Source organism: Pithys albifrons, chromosome 5 (genome assembly GCF_047495875.1).
Source record: "Pithys albifrons albifrons isolate INPA30051 chromosome 5, PitAlb_v1, whole genome shotgun sequence".
NCBI lineage: Eukaryota > Metazoa > Chordata > Aves > Passeriformes > Thamnophilidae > Pithys > Pithys albifrons.
In genome coordinates this window covers 52,365,287-52,382,817 of record NC_092462.1, presented here as the reverse complement: position 1 = coordinate 52,382,817, position 17,531 = coordinate 52,365,287, and the positions used below count along the sequence as shown (strand labels likewise).

Sequence of the window (17,531 nt, the reverse complement as noted above, 5' to 3'; positions counted from 1 at the left end):
AATAGGTATTAATTTAAAAAGTAAAACACTATGCAATTTATATGTCATTCATTAACAAGTTAGTTCTACTTTGGTTTTGCTAATTTGCATTGCCCCTGGAGTATCTTCTGTACCAACTTATATTTTCCCATTTTCAAGGTCACATGATGTTAACCCATCCTAACTTCCCAGAAGAAATGGAGAAAGTACTGAAAAACAGCAGGAGGACTTTGTCAAGTACTGTGTGTATCTGTCCCTCTCTAGTACAGACTGTCATTGCCATTGGTAGGACCCAAGGTCAGGACAGAAACTGCCCTGGAGGATCCCACCCAAGTTCAGGCTGATAAAGTATTAGCCTGTGGAATATGCTGAGCTTCAGATTCCATGGAAGAAGGCCTCCAAGAGCTCTGCAGTGAACCAACGGGGAATACCTATTTCAGGGCTACTGTGATGGCACATTTAGTTTCTTTTCTGAGATCAGGGGGCCCACACGTGACCTGTCCACGCATTCACCAGGGACACCGTAAGTTTTAGGCACTGCTATCCTTGGGTAGTTCAGTGTATGTGTGTGTGTGTGAGGCCTGACCACAAAAAGACCTGGAAAACAAAAACTTTCCTCCTTGGGGACACACTCCTATCTCCACCTAGCTAATGATTTTTACAGATCCAGAACAACTAGTGCCTTTGAAAACCCTGTCCTTCAGTCAAGTTTAGTTAAACTCAGCTCAGTCATTCACAGCCAGTCGCGGTGGCACTGGCAGTTGGGCACAGCCACACAGGCCGCATTTACCCACACTTAGGCCAAGCAAGCGCTGTGTCCCTCAGTACTGCATCCCACCCACACCCCACACCTCATCATCCCTCACTGCTGCATCCCACCCGCACCCCATGCCTCAGTGTCCCTCACTGCTGTGTCCCACCCTCACCTCATGCCTCAGTGTCCCTCACTGCTACATCCCACCCGCACCCCATGCCTCGGAGTCCCTCACTGCTGCATACCACCTTCAACCCCACGCCTCAGCATCCCTCACTGCTGTGTCACACTCGCACCCCACGCAAGCAGTGGTCACTGGTAGGGCATTGCTTGACGAAGGCAAGAGGGACAGTCTGTGGGTGCCAGTGAGGCAGAGACCACACAGTCACAGGTTCCGAGAGGAGGCCAAAAGTTTATTTCTCCTCAGTGGGGGAATGGCTACGGAAATACTTGGGTTCATTCATGCTTTTGGAAGACAGGCAATGGCACGCAGTGACAGGATGCAGCTTTTATGGGGTTACCGCAGAGAAGCCTCATAGAGGGAACCCTGCCCTGCCCCGCCGCAGGGGGCGCTCGGCACTCGGGTGACGCAACGAAATAGGCGGGGCGGGGCGGGCCCGGCCCTCCCGCCCCGCCCCGCCCCGCCCGCCCCGCCCCTCCCGGCCGGAGCCTCCCCGCCGGGGCCGCCCGAGCGCGGGGTGGGGCCGAGCGAGAACGCCCCGGGACCGCGGGGACCCGGCGCGGCGGCAGCGCTGGCGGCCGCGGCCGGGCGGGCGGGAGGGAGGGAGGGAACGGGAAGGGAAGGGGTGCGGGGGCCTCCCTTGCGAATTTTTCCTTTCCCCGCCCCCTCCCAGCCGCGCCCCCTTCCCGGACCGTGAGAGGTGAGAAGGGCGGTCGGGGCTCGGCGGCAAGGGGAGGGGGCTGGGGGTGCCGGGAGGGGGAGGAGAGAGGAGGAGGGGAAGGAGAAGGAGAAGGAGAAGGGCGGTGGCGAGGGCCAGCGAGAGGCGGGCCCATGCTCACCGCCGGGCTCCCTCCAGCCGGGCCGGTCCGGTCCGATCCGATCGGAGCGGCTGCGGCCGCCGCCCGGGCAGCGCCGGGACACGGGGAGCGGGACCCGGGCCGGGCCTGCCGGGCGGGACCGCCACGCTCGGCGGGGAAGTGCAGGCGCCCAGCGGGGTGGCGCGGCCGGGGCGAGACGGGGCGGGGGCGGCGCCGGGTCGGTGCGGGGTCCGGCCCCAGGGCAGGGTCAGTTCAGAACCTCCTGAGCGGGGACCCGCTAAAAGTGCACTGAACACAGCGGGCTCTCGGGCACTCGCCGCTGTGTCCCTTAACCTTCACCATCACAGCATGAAATAGTGGAAAACTATTTTTTTTTTGAGAGCGTTCGAGCAGATTAGAGCAGCGACTGACTGCCAGCTCACTGACACGGGGAGCGGCGTCATTGCACCGGGAACAAAAAGAAATATAAGTGTCGAACATCCGACGGCTGCTGTTTATATGTGTTAGTGGTTCATGTGTTTCTTTAGAGCCTTTCTGTTGCTCCGGGCTCTGCGCTCGGACGGGCCGAGCCCGAGCGGGTGCAGCCCCGCTGAAGCCTCGCCATCCGTGGCGCGGTCGGGCTGTTTGGCCAGCAGTGTCAGATGGGTGAAAAGGGAAGGCTTGGGCTTGTTCCTTCCTTTTGCTTAAAAGCTAATTATGAAATTATATGAGCTAAACTCCAAATAGTCTTATTTTCAAGAAAAAAGATATAGTTCAGGTCTTCTACGAGCACGAACAGGAATAAAAATTTGAACTTATCGTTGTGTTGGTGTACCTTTTGGATCTAGACAAACTATGTATTTTAGGGGTGGATCGTTTTTAAAAACAGATCTCAAGATGTGTTTTCATGAGCAGTTCATTAATTTTGCCAGAAACAATCTCTGATCATTTCTCATGAAGGTATTTTTGCCTGAGAATTTCCAGAGGTAAATGTGGGTTAATATTGTTAATTAAGAAAAAAAAAAGAAACCTTATTCTTGAACTTCATAGGTGCATTGCTGATATGACAGATTGTGTTCCCATCTTTTGTTTTTCCTGTTTCCCACTTGCTGAACAATGCTAATGAGCATAAAACATGATAGAACCAAAAGAATAAATAATAACCCTAATTTGAGTCAAATAGTGTTTTCCTCCACCATATGTCACCTTCACTGAACCATCCTGCAGTTACGTCCTCTGCATGGGCAGGTCCACTACCAAAGGCAGCAGCATGTTTACACCATGGCAGTGGCTTTAGCACATTGTCTTTCACAGAAATGCAAGGACTGCTAATTTAAAGTAGAAAATAATTGGAAGATGAAGAAATTCTTCCATTACACCATTATGGTCAAAGAGTAATTGCAAGCTGTTGCTAACAATGACAATTCATATTGGTGAACTTATTCAAACACACTGGACTTTTCTATCACCTGTGATTTTAAAAAGATTCTTATTTTGATGTCTTGTGGTTTTGTTGATATAATTCACCCTTTCATGACCTTGTAAAGAACATTACCTAATCAGATATAACATGACCCAATAATGAAAGTTTAAGAAATTGCAGTGTGATTTTACATCTCCCTTAAAAAATTCTTAGTTTGCCTCTTCCCACAGCAATTAAATTGCTTTTTCTTACAGCAGTCTTACCCAGTAGAAAAATGCAGTAGTTACAAACCTAACTAGCTGCTGTTTGGGGTTTTTTCATAAGAACAAAATACATCATTCGAAGTTACCAGCAAAGCAATGCTGACCACAAATACATGTGCTGCCTGTCTGTGTGGCCTTAAAAGCCAGTCATACAGGCAAGATGAGGTTATGTGCTCCAGATGCAGGAATGAGATGGTATTACCATTCAGAGAGCTAAAGGGTCTTGCAGCTAGTAAGAAAGATCAGACCACAAGAGGTCAAATATTAGGTATCATCTTATGCATACAGGTATCAGATAAGGCTACTTTCTTTCACTTCAAAGTGCATACAGTCAGTTTTGTTTCGTGCCAAGCCAAAAGGAGACACATACTATTTCATCAGTTGGGATTTCTTGAGTGGAGATCTTACTTAGGCTGGAAAAAATTTTAGTGGCCTGTAAATAGGAAAGTGTTCAGAACCACTGTAACATTGTGTGAATTTTTATAGAGCTTTTCCATTTAGGGAAGCATGTTTACTGGTGATACTTGGCTTTATTCACCAATACAGTCAGTGTTAGTCTTTGAGAACAGTGCTCAGTGCTTCGTATGGCAGATCAATTCCTTTCTGCTTTTCGCTTTATGGAATTACACTAACTGAAGGTAAGGGTGACAGTGGACTAAGGTTAGTGTTATTTGTAAAACATACTGGCTTGTAACCCAGTGTTTCTTGAGAGTTTATGTATTCAGAGTTTGTATTAATTTCTCCTCTTTCACTGGAGTCTTTGTTGATGGGTATGGAACTTGAAATTGTGGAAGGAACTAAGGTGACAGTTGTGCAGTGACACTCTTCTCTCAGAAAGTTTAGGAACCACACCAGAAGTGGAAGGAAGTTCTATCTGAACAGAGCAGGGACTATGCTTTTGACATTGAAAAGAATTTTTTATTTCCCACTGGCTGGTTCTTATTTGTTTGTACTGTTGTTTTTCTGCCTCCAGATCTTTTTCTACTACCTCAGGATTTTTTTGGAAAGAGGAGGACAAATGGAACTACTTATTCTTTGAACAACTAGAGATGATTCCAGTGTTATAGGTAATTATTTTGTTTACTTAATTCTAACAGTAAGTTATGCTACAAGGAATATTTTTTTTTAGCCCCCAAGGGTACTGGGTCTTCCTTACACTTAATTTCCTCTTTTTTCGTGTGTTATATTACACATCTTGTGAGGACTTCCTTCTGGCAAGCATACATAAGCAGGAATTGACTTTGCTCTGTGGCCTTCACATGCTAGTGCTTTTTGACCATTTTTATGTGATTTCATCACTTGTGCTCTTTATCAAAGCATGCTTTTTAGAAGACTGCCAGTATTACTGTAAAGTTCAGTTTTGATCTTTTCAAAATGCATGGAAAGCCTTTAGCTTTGAAACTTCCAAACATGACAGGAAAAACAGGCACAATGATACAGAATCTGTCAGAGAAAATACTGCTTTATAGAAATTCTTATAAATAAAGGCCCACCAACTGCACAGTCAAATCTCATTTCTCCAATAGTACTGACTGGCTTTCACTTTATTTCACTTTTTTTAGCAGGAAAGTAGTAAGACTGTTTTAAGCTAAAGTAATTTTCAAAGGGAATAGCTTTGACATTTACACAAAGCAAAGGGATAAAAGAATGTTGAAAACATGAATACATGCAGGAAACTAGCTTTATCTGAATTCTCTGTAAAGTAAAATACTGCTGAAAAAGTAGGGACAAGGGTGACAAAAGCAGTCCAATTAATTTAGGAATACCAGGTTTTGCTAAAGTGAAAAAAATCTGCTTTCTTGACTGAGATCTCTTTGCTTTGGAAATGTTGATAAAGAAACACACTCCTTTATAATATAGAATTTATTCATGTCGTGATACAGAAGAGAGATGGTCTTTCTCACTGTTTGTGTCATCAGCTGTCACTTTCTTTCCCTCCTCAGTCAATCCATATCCTTATTGGTATCTTCCACCATAAATGACCTCAACACATTTCTGAGCTTTAAAAAATATTAGAACTGCTAAGGTTCCCCAGAAATTACTTTGTGAACAGACTTTGTGTTTTCAGTATTTTGCAGTAGCTGAAAACGTGGTAGCTGCACCTGCCCAAATAGCTGACCTCCTCCAGAGGGTCAGAATTTTTAGATTTTTGTATAGTGGTGATGAGAGTTAAAAATAATTTGAAACAAATATCAAAATGTACTTCCAAGAGAAGGAACTGAAAAGGTGGATCACTATGGGATAAATCTTTATTCACATCTTACTGCAAGGTAGAATTAATAATTATCAAGCAGGGCTGTTGATTAATAATTGTTTTTTATGTACTATGCTGGCATTCTTTCAGAGGACAAATTTCTGTAAAGTTGAGAGAGGTATTGATTTTAATCTGTTCAGTGGAATTCTTTGCCAATTAATTGCCTCTTCTGACAATTCTAAAAGCAACTGATGTTAAAAATCATGATGTCTTCCATAATAACAGGATATACTTTAAAGAAGAATTTTTGATTAGTAGCTTGGATTATTCCAAGGGCACCCATCAGATTTGCAGGGTTAATGGAAAACTGTTCATACAATCATACAAGATGTTTTTGTAAAACAGTGAAATTTAAGGTAGAGCACTGGCTTCATCTCTGAAAATGTGTCTGGATAGACTTGTCTCACTGCCTTAGCTGATACTTTTGTCAAAATAGCAAATTGTATTGACTCTCTTGAAAAGAATTTAAAACTTAATAAGAATCTAACCAACTTGCTTAAAATTTGCAATGCTTTCCAGTTCAAGAAACTGCAACTTAAATCAACATTCTACTTGCGTTTTGTGAATTATCCTATGGCCTTGTATTAGACCCTCAGTGGGGGACTAACTTTGAGAAGTGTTGCTTCTTACAGTTTTAAAAAGCCACAGCATGCCCAAATATTTTCATAATTACAGTCTTTTAAGCCTTCAAAAAACATCTTGAAAATGTAAGGTGTTTCTTGTGCCTACGCTTACTGGGTTTTGTATGGGGGAGCAGAGGAACAGCAGAATGTGTCATCTGTAAAGAAGGAAAATCTAAGTAACAACACAGAGTCACAGAATGTGCTGAATTGGAGGGCACTCACAAGAATCATCGAGTCCAACTCCTGGCCTGGTGCAGGACACCCAGGAGTCACACCATGTGCCTGAGAGTATTGTCCAAATGCTTCTGGAGCTTTGTCAGGCTTGGTGCTGTGACCACTCTCCTGGGGAGCCTGTTCCGTGCCCAGCAACCCTCAGTAGGAGTGCTGGGGACAACTTCATGTTTTCAGTCCTGTTTCTGATAGTCTTGTTTTAATTATTCCTGTGGGTGTCAATTGTGGAGATATTTGTTCAGCTAGGTAGGCTTTCTGACTCCAGCAATAAAACACTTCTCACCTTGGCAAAGCATTACATAAGTAGCATTGGAGAGGACAACATGAAAAGTTAAATGATTTTGGGAACCACTGGCTGTTGTGAGTCCAGAACTGGGATTATTTCTTTGATTGCTCATTATTTTGTGTTTATAATATTCTTTGCTTGGAGGGCAGTGATTTCTTTTTAACCAGTCATAGCTCTGATTAAATGAATTAAAATCTGTAAGAAGAGAGGCTCTGCTGGAAACCCTTTCTTTACCAACTAGAGTCTGTGGTACAACTTTCTCCTAAAATGCCAGATTGATAGCAATTACCAGGAAAGAAAAAAGGGCACTTTTTTGAAAATCTAAACACAAAACATAAAGAGTTCAACTTTGCAGTTGCAAGTTTTCAGTTGAGTGAAATGGTTCTATCTTTAAGCTATTTGTGTTGTATCTGTTTCCTACTATTTTCCCTAAGTTCTCTCTTTTTGTCTTTTATAATCTGTTCAAATAATAGGCAATGTATTTTAAAAACTGGAATTAGATGGAACAGAATGTATTTCCTACTCTTCCTTCCATGTTTCACACAATAAGTGAGAGGTTATGGTAGTATGATCTCCTTATGGCTTTTGTAACCCTTTTGAGCTCACCATTGTTTTTTGTCTCCATATTCTCAGCTGCAGGAACTGTTTAGACATAACATTTTTTAGTATTGACTTTGGACAGGATGATGTTGCAGCTTATTGAACTATAAGCAGTTCCACTTTCTAAGCACTCTTTTTTTTTCTGGCACTTTTGAATTCATTTTCTGTATACATTGTTAATAAAGGTAAAGAGTAATGCAGAAATACAGGGAAAAGGGAAATCTACGATCAGGTCTTTATACCATCCTGCTTTCAAAAATTTCTTTCAAAGTATGCTAAGCTACCATGTGATCATAGCTGTTCAGAACCAAAAAAGGGAGTGAACTACATGATCTCAAATCCCTTCAATTATTTTTTAAATGCTCGTGGTTTTGGTGATGTGCCTTCCATCTCTCCCACCTCATCTCCTTTCCCCAATATGTTACAAAGCTGTAAGAGGAAATACTGATATGACTTTGTTATGGGCTATACAGGGACAATGATGATGATATCATCTGTCTAGTACAGATTTGTGTTGGTTTGGGTGGAAATAGTATCATTCGTTACAAACAAATATGTTCACACCATTCTTGGGCTTCCTGTAGCCTCAACTCAGAGACAACAGAACTTGGCAAAATCAGGCCAAAGAATACCCTTAAAATGAATTAAATATTCACAGCATCTGGCTGTCTAATATGTTACTTATTCATAGTGTAGAGTGAGAGAAGACTCAAGTCCAGAAAAGTTTACTAACCTGAACTGTAAAGAATACAAATAGTAATATGGCTGAATTAGCAAATTAATTAAAGGTTTACAAGTAGTGTGTATGTGGTGAGGAGACATGAGAAGCTCACAGGAAGATGAAGTTTTTGACAGGGGTTTTGATGGTTGTATTGTTTTCAGGCAAGTTCTTACTTGTTACCAGAGTAGATGTTTTATGTTGACTTTTGCACAAATAAGCTATTAGCCTGACAGTTGCTGAACAGGTAAGTAAAGCATTCTGCTTTGGTTGTTATATCTATAGGCATTTGGGTGGTAGATATTCTAAAATGTATTCTAACATTGTAAGAAGAAGTTCTTTTGAATATTAAATGATCACTATGTCCCTGCCAAAGATAAAATCAAAGTTTAAATCTTGCTCTTTTACATGTAGTAAGAGAAACTGTATTTTTAAATGTAAATGTAATCACAAGCTTTTGTATTCAAGATATAATTAAAGCATTAAGTTAATAGAGCATTTCATAATGTCATCGTACCTTGACAAGGCTTGGCAAGATCTTCATCCAGCACTAGAGCATTTTAAACTTGGAAGTATTTTCCAAGGAAATGAAAGTAATTACCTGAAATTAATGTATGAGTTTATAAACACGTGTGCAGATTGAGTGATAAGTAATAAAACTTCACTCTTTTGTACCTCCTTTCACTTCCTGATAGGTTTTGTAATTAACAAATACAAACGTATGTCACATCTTTGTGTAAGAAATTGCCTTATGGTTCAACCAAAGAATAATTGTACTTAAAACAGATTAAGTGATAGTTACAGTAAATATTCAAACATTATTGTTTGAAAACTTAGAAGCTCAATGATTGAGAAGTACTTTTCTCATATACTGCAAGCTAAATAATGAATTTTTAGAACTTTAACCTAAAGGGGAGAATAGAAGGGCAAATGATTGCAGGCCATCTAAATCTGAGGAGATCTACATGCAGTAGGACAACATATTAGTTTTGTATTTCCCTTAAGGTTTAGCCAGAGTTGATATGAGAGAACAGAAAAAACACATGGTAAGCAAATAATTTTTCTCAATTACACCATCTTCTTCTCACAGTTTAGCAGTCTGGGTTCAAGGGTTTTCCCTTTTCTGAGCATGCTACTTCTGCAGTAGCAGGGGACCTCATGGCCTCAGGAGTGCCAGCAGGAGACTGGACTCCTCCTGGCACTTTATTTATGTTGCTGATGTCTGGATCTCGCTTCCTGTGCAGAACAGGAAAGATTTAAGAATTCCTTCAAAAAGAGAGGTAGGGCAGCTAAGATGGGATCATGATGCTACTGAGGATAGCTGAACAGTTAGCTCTGCAAGTGCTTTAGTGGTTTAGAGCTTTACTAGGTGGTCTGCATTTCTGCCATTGGCACCACTGTCCTCTAGCTCATTTCAGTTTTACACAGCCAGGGAAGGAAAGGAGCTCAGAGCTGTGTTTCAACACTCAGCTATTGGGTTGATTTCTGTTCTACTTTGTTTCTAAATCCTAGGCTTGGTCGATAGGTAGCCACCCAGGCTAAGGCAGTTGTACATACACAGAAGCAAAAGAGGCAGCATGTGAGTCTGTAAGTTCCCCAGGCAAGTTGGGTTTATGTCTTTTGGTTTATCAGTTCCTTCCTAATAACATTTCTGTCTACTTGCCAATATCAGTCAAGCTCTGACAGAATGGAGCCCTTATTGTGTTTTAAATCCCTGAAAGGTTTTGAAAATACAGATGGGTAGGGAAGGCCAAATAAGTAATACTACTTGACCTGCCAGCTAATGAGCCTGTTCTTGGTCTGAATGTGTCAAAGAATTTGCTTGTCCTGTCTGTTCTGGCACTGAGTAGGGAGGGATATGTGTGCATGTGGGGTTGGGGAGACTACGTGAGACGAAGCACGCAGAAGCCCTGTAGTTATTGTCAGAAGAGCTTGTGAAATAAATAATAGAGGGGAACCTGAGATTACTTTCATGTGAAACTGCAGATACAGAATGAAGAATCTAAGAAACCAGTTTTCTGATTATGTTTAGGAATACCTGGTGATTTGATACATAGCCTAATCTGAGATTTAATAGTACAGAATTAAAGGATATTTTTCCTTACGTGCATCAGATACGTACTATTTTAAGCAACATTGACCCAGGCAGAGAATTAGTTTTATTTTCAAGGGAAGGGAATAATTATATGTACTGTGATTTGTTCTGCCTGTTTTTTCCTAATAATACTTGCTTGAGCCAAATCACTGGTAAAATCAATTGAAGCCTTTAATTAACACCTCTAATTTAATCATCTTGCTTTTATGACTTTGTGAAGCTTATTGTAACATGAAAAATCTATCATCAAGTTACAATGCTTACAATTAAAGCAAGTAATACAAGGCATTTTATTGGGTATCTATAAACATATATGTATAATCCAAATTAAACATCTCTGGGACTACTTGATTATGAATACTGTTCTCTGGTATTGATCTCTCATTTCAGTGCTTAATTTCAGATTTATAGTTACTGCTATAAATGTAACTTTTTATGGAGAAATGCAATAAAAGACTTGGGTTTTCTACTCTACAAGAGAATACTTTCTGTTACTGCCCTCGAGTTCCCAGCACAGGAAGGACATTGGCCTGTTGTACCGAGTCCAGAAGAGACCTCCAAGATGATTAGAGGGGATGATTAGGGGGAATGGCTTTAAAGAGAAGGAGGGTAAGTTTAGATTAGATATTAGGAAGAAATTCTTTACTATGAGGGTGGTGAGGCCCCCAGAACAGGTTGCTCAGAGAAGCTGTGGATGCCCCATCCCTAGAATGTTCAGTGCCAGGTTGGATGGGGCTTTAAGCAGCCTGGTCTAGTGGAAGGTGGCCCTGCCCATGGAAGTGGAGTTAGAACTAGATGATCTCCAACATCCCATCCAACCCAATCCTTTCTATTCTATAATTTTGTATCTGTCAGTTACTAATCTAATTATAAACAGGGTTTTTAGTAGTGATTCATGCAGATTAATCTCACAAGTCCTTAATTGTAATATGTTCTTTTAAAAATCTCTATTATAATAACTGTATTTCGTAAGAAATTAAGATAATTTCTTTGTGTTGTGTAGTCATTGCTTCATCTGTGTTCAGTAAAATGTATAAGGAGCAATCACCACTGGTAAGATGAATGGGAAGAGTGCTGTTCTGTACCATACAGTTGTATTAAAGTAAGTCATATATATTTAGAGTTGGCATAGAAAATCTTGGTATCATACTCGAGGAGAGAGAACATGTGTACGTGCAGTATCCTTTTGATAGTGTTCCAACAAAATGCTTTTGAAGTATTTCTTTAAAAAGTAAGACTCTTATTACTTTAGATGTATAAAAGATGACAGAAATATTTCATTTGTCAGTGGGATGCAAAAAACCTATTATGGAGCAACATTTCCGTTCAGTAGTGTGTAACTGTGGCATTGAATTACTCACCTCCTATACACTTAGTAACCATGCTTGGCAGTCACTGGTTTACTTGTAACAATCCTAACTACAAACTGGCAGTAGATCAAGATGTTTTCCTTTTTGTCTGTCTAACCTTGACCGTGCCAAAATGGTTTATTTCTATCCAGCCATTACTCTTAAGGCTCTGATGGCATAAAGGCACCAATGTGAGTGCACAAATAGGATTAGGATGCTCATTTGATGGGTTATGTTGCTTTCTTGTTACTTGTATGATAAATGCACATTGCTTTTAATTAGAGGGACTTTTTACTTGTCACAGCAGCCATTCCAGCAAAACCAGTCTATTGGAGGGTCATGAGTAAGTCCATGGAATAAGTAGATGATGGTCAACTAGATATTTGATTCTCTTTTGCCACCTTAGAAACAGATCATTTCACAGAATGTTTGAGTTTGGAAGAGGCCTCAGAAGGTCATCTGATCTACCTTCCTTCCTCTGCTCAAGTGGGGCCACCAAAAGCAAGGTGCCTGGGATCATACCCAGAGAGCTTTTGAATATCTCCAAGGGGGTAGAACCCACGACCTTCTTGAGGCCTGGACACCCCTGAAAAGAGCCTTGGCTCTGTCTCCATTGCACATTCTTTTCAGATACTTGTACACATTGATGAGACCCCCTGAGTCTGCTCTAGGCTAAACAGTCCAGCTCACCCACTTTCCTCATATGATGGATACTCCAGGCCCTTTATCATCTTTGTGGCCCTTCTTTGGACACTCTCTCCAGTATGGCCCTATCTCTTTTGTACTGGGGAGCCCAGAACTGGACACATCACTCCATAAGTGCCTCACCAGTGCTGAGTAGAGGGGAAAGATCACCTGCCTTGACTTGCTGGCAGCACTCCTCATGCACCCCCAGATACCATTAGCCTTCTTTGCTGCAAGAGCACACTGCTGGCTCGTGTTCAACTCAGGAACCACCAGGTCCTTTCCTGCGAAGTTGCTTTCCTGCAGAGACCCACAGCGTGTACTCATGCATGGGGTTGTTCCTCATGGATGGTGCAGGATTTTACACTTCCCTTTGTTGAACTTAATGAAGTTCTGAAGGCCAGTATTGCTAGTGAAGAGAGAGTCAGAGGGCATCCAGTACTTCAACCCTTTCCATATCCCATGTCATCAGGGCCCTGCCCCATTCAGCTGCAGGCCCATATTTTCCCTAGACTTTCTTTTGTCACCTGTGTGCCTACACAAGTCCTTTGTGTTGCCCCTGAGATTCAATTCCAGGTGGGCATACAGTGGTAGAAATTGTTAATTGAAAGTATTTTTATAGGAAGTTCGGTTTGACATGTGTAATGTATGCACAGTTTGGTTCTTACAATGTCATGTGTGCCTCTTGTGTAGATACAACATTAATTCTTTAAATAAAAATTCTGGTTTTCTTTTTAAGAGACATTAATATGGTTCTCATAAACATTAATTTTGATACTTATGAACCTTGATGTGATTCTTGTAAGAATTCTGCCTTTTAGTGTGATGATTGTTAGTTTTATACTTGGATCATTTGTGTTGCATTTCTGTGAACCCTGTTTTGCAACACTATTTTTGCAGTAATCAATTGCACACAAGAACTTCCAGATATCACATCATTTGTTTTAAAAATGTAGTAAGATATGATATTCTCACATATTATCACTTACAGAGTTGAAAGTCTAATTTGGGGGCAAGCCATTAGCTGAAGCTGCTGATTAAATGGAAGTCTTCACTGAGAGAGAAGCGAGTCTCTCGAGGTGTCCTTTGGTGTTAAATGATTCATTTAGAATGTTCAGGTCTCTGTCTTGACATACTTTCCTTCAGTAGCTGTGGCATTGCATAGCTTGACGTTTAAATACAGTGTAAACTTTTCACCCAAAGACGTCTATGTATTTCTCTTAGAAGTTGTGTGGTCTGGCATGTTTTAGGTTGCATTACCTGATCACTTGCAAATCTGCTTCTTCGCTGTGTTTTTACTGTGTCATAATCTGGTGAGTTTTTATAGGGAGCCTAATGTAGAACTGTGGGTACCTGGAATTTTTTACCAAGCAAGCATCCACTCTGTTATTGACAATGTTGGTAGTGTTACCCTTTACCCATTTTTCTGTCAGTGTTTGAGGAAATCTGAGTGCTTCATGGTGAAATAGCACTGCTGCTGGAAAAATGTGAAGAAGTCTTTAGTTTGCCTGCCCATTTGCCTACCAAAGGAAACTACCTCCATGTTTGGATTTTCTGCAGTCTTTCAGTCTGTCTTACATGGTCTTTTGCTGCTTTTTAGGGAGTACCTTGCTTAACTGGTTCCAAAGAATAGCTTTACTTTTGACAGGACTTCTTTAAATATCTGTAGAACAGTGTTTTTGTTACCTTTCTTTCTTAACAGTGATATTTCTAGAGGAGATGGTTTGTGCTGGAGCAGTGCTGTCTCTAAACTGGTGTCTTACAGAATCACAGAATGGGTCAGGGTGGAATGAACCACAGTGGGTCATCTGGTCCAAGCTCATGAACTATATCTTGTTTTTATTACAGTCAGTGGTAGTTTCATTAAGAATCTTTGGTACCAGTATTCCTGGAGTGTATGAACTGGGAATCTTTTGCTTGTCTTTGTCTTCTGTGTTGCTACTTGACCCTTTTTGTACAGAAAACTGATTTTGTGTTTTGACAGAGTGGCCTTTCACACTGTTGTCAATTTTATATTACAGATGAATTTTAACTTAAAACCCACAGCTGACCTGATGGATTTGGATTGCAAATTTGTTGAGAGTGAACAAGCTTACTGTGCTGTTTACTCAGCTATAGCTCTGCACTATGGTTTTACTTGTAGACTGTGTGGTCCCTGATAATGCTTGGTTATTAACTGAATAAATCTATGTTGATGTTTTAATGTCTTGGATCACAACTTTACTTGTATGTGAACCAGTATGATACTTGAGCTGGGATCTGATAGTGTGTTACTGTATTACTTATGGGAATCCTGCTCTTCCCCTCCCTTAGCTGAGCAGAATAAACAGCAAATGAGGCTGTTGATCTGTACAGGTCTTTCCATGCTATTGTTAAGCCAGCTGTTCCAAAGCCAGTGTTTCCAGACTTGTGGCTTGCGCCTCTTGAGGGAATTGCGTGATGCAAAGTGGCAGAAAGTTCCAATGTAATGCCAGTAATTTGGCTACAGCTCAGTTCTGCCAGTCAGAAAAATTAGTTTAAGTGTGTACAGTCAGTAACTGTAGGATGTTTTCCTCTCTTTCTCCAGGATGAACTGTGCTGTAGCTGCTGCTGTAAGGCACTTTTCACATAACCATGAACTAGAAGTGCTTACACATATAAAAAACCTTTGGGATAGGAAGTGATAGCACCATGAAACATTAACACAGCAATCTTCCTGAAGTCTTTGTTGCGATATTTCTGTAAATTTGGGCCTGAAATGCAGGAATAGGCCAAGAAAAAAAAAAGTAAATGTTTAACATTTCTTCAAACATAAGCATAGTTAAAGTAAACTATTTTCGTCGGACAGAAAGGACTTCACCAACAAGCTTATGAAGTTTATAGTGAAGACATTTTATTACACAAAGCACACAGTTTATGTAGGGTTAGGACTACAGCTTATTGGCTAAAAGAGTTACACACCACCACACCAGATACTTCAATTGGTTAGGACCTATCTCTCACAAGTCCCATGTTTATATTATTTCATCCTGGCTATTTTCGTGCACCTTCAGAGTCCTGTGAACTTCAGCTATGTGAATTCTTGGGGAGTAAACCACCTTCCTACCAGCCGACAGCAGCCGAGTTCCGTGCTGCTTGTGTCTGAAAGCTAAGTCTCACAGGGTTTTTCTATAGATCTGAATTGCTCACTTTTGATTTTACTGTACCAGCACATAGTTGTAAACAGAATTGCAGTTTGGGGTTCGTCTATAGCAGCTTTCTTTGAACAGTTATTTTAATGCCTCTAATTAATATTTTAGAATTTGAAAATCACATTTTAAAAAGTGTTAAATTTTGAATGCCTTTTAATGCTGTAAGTGTGCATTTGATTAATTGATGAACATCTTACGGTCAGTGAACCTTTCTTATGTTTTAGACTTCGCATTTAGGATCAATAAGCATTGACAGTATTACTTTTTCCCATCTTAATGAGTCTAGTTATGTCTAAAATCTATCTTTTTATATTTAATGCTTCTGTTAAACTATTTTTAAGAGACATACAACTCCTGCAGTCAAAACAAAAACTTTGTGTAATTATTTTGACATTTGTATTTTTAATTGGTGCTTAAAAGTATCGTTAATATCTTCTGAGGACTAGCTGAGCCTCTGTGCCCATTTTAAAATTCATTTGACAGACTTGAAAATACCTTGAAAATACTATATATAGGTTGTCTTGAGGTTGAGTGGTGACAAGGTCTGAAGCCAAAACATAGTAGTGGCAGGTAAAATATTACCATGGAGAGCGATGTTAAGGTTCAAACCTTAGAAGTGCCTTAAGAAAGTATTCCATAAACATACGTGTTTATTTGAAAACTTAATTCATTACCTAGTGGAAAAGGAAGAATCACAATGAATAAAAGTGGTAGGCCTAAGTATTTAAATAGTAATGTTTCCATATATCTCAGGGAAACACTAAATATTAAGTACAATGTTCCTCAAAAAATTCAGTACGAGTGTCTTAGGAGTAAAATTATTTAAATTTTAACTAGTTGTGCTGTATTACATTCTCCCTTTAACACTTGTATGAATAAACATAATCTAATTTCAAAGGCTGTCAGTGTAGTAAGTTTTTGGTTAGTAAAAAAGCCAGATTTTTATATCTCTGTAAAGGTAACTGTTCCAAAGATTTTGAAAAGAGCAATTTATAAAGCTGTCATGCTGTATTCTTGGTGTTTGCACAATTGCAGCACACATTTAGATGTTTTCTTTTTGTTCACAACACAAAATCTGGGAATCTGTCCCTCCCTGCGAACTGCAGAGATCTGTAACTTTGTGAAGCTGCTCATATGACAGGAGTTATGTACTTAAAATGTCCAGGTACTCCACTTGTAGAAATATCAGTCTGTTCAATCAAAAATCAGAGTTCTCAAAATTGTTTTCACAGTAAGCTTACACAACCTCATTAATGTGAACAGGACTGTTCTCAAAAGTGCCAGTGTACCTATATTTAAAGTGTTGATCTGATTCACCACAAAACAGAAACTGCCACAGTGCTAAAGGACAGAAAAAATGAGTATAGGCACTGTTGAATTTTCATTAAATGCAAACTTTTGCCATAGTAAATGAAAAAATTTTAGAGAATCCTTCAAGTCTCTGTATACTGTACTTGACTAAGATGGTTTTAACAGGCTTCTCAGAGATGTGTTCCTGCATTAGGAAGATGTCTGATGGGAGGCCATGGATGGTGGGCATTTGGATTTGTGAGTAGCAACCACCAGATAAGATGTCAAAGATGGGGTTTGGGTGGTCCTAGTAAGTGGAAGTCCTAACAGTTCATCATCTGAGATCTCAGAAGTCTGTCAGCTCCCAGCAGGGGACCAGATAAAAGTTATCACATTATTCACAGTAACAAAAATTGTCCAGAACAAGAGGAGGCCCTCAGTTATTTCTGAAGAACACTGTCAATTTGAACTGAAGAATCAAGTGGTGCTTATCATGTCATCTATAATACAAAATTATATGTAATTCCTATGAAATGGAGAAATATTTTAGTGATTTAATGCAGTCTGTCTTAGAACTGTCATTTTGAGAGAGTGTATATAGGAAGGAGAATTTGTATAATCTAGAAAAGTGAAAGAGACTAGAAAACAGTTTTGTGTTTTGGTCCATTAAAGCTACAGCACATTTTGCTTTCTAATCTGTGTTTGAGCCCGTAGCTTCACAGCCAAAGAAAAGCAGTAACTGGGATATATTTGCTAGTAAGTCAATGGAAAGTGCTGAAAAAGCACTAGAATCATCAAATCTGCCAGTCTTAGTAGACTTGTACTGGGACAACT

The 17,531-nt window shown here is 40.4% G+C and overlaps 1 protein-coding gene across 2 annotated transcripts in view; it reads left to right on the top strand.

The window, feature by feature from the left end:
* The first annotated feature begins 1,469 nt into the window (after positions 1-1,469).
* The window catches only part of KLHL5 (kelch like family member 5), a 60,776-nt gene continuing 44,714 nt past the window's right edge, over positions 1,470-17,531 (top strand). Inside the window, exons 1-2 of one of the 2 annotated variants that reach the window (XM_071556631.1) lie at positions 1,470-1,614; positions 4,371-4,464. The gene's annotated coding sequence lies outside the window, so the exon portion shown is untranslated. The remainder of the gene's footprint in view (positions 1,615-4,370; positions 4,465-17,531) is intronic. The other variant, XM_071556630.1, reaches the window with a different exon arrangement.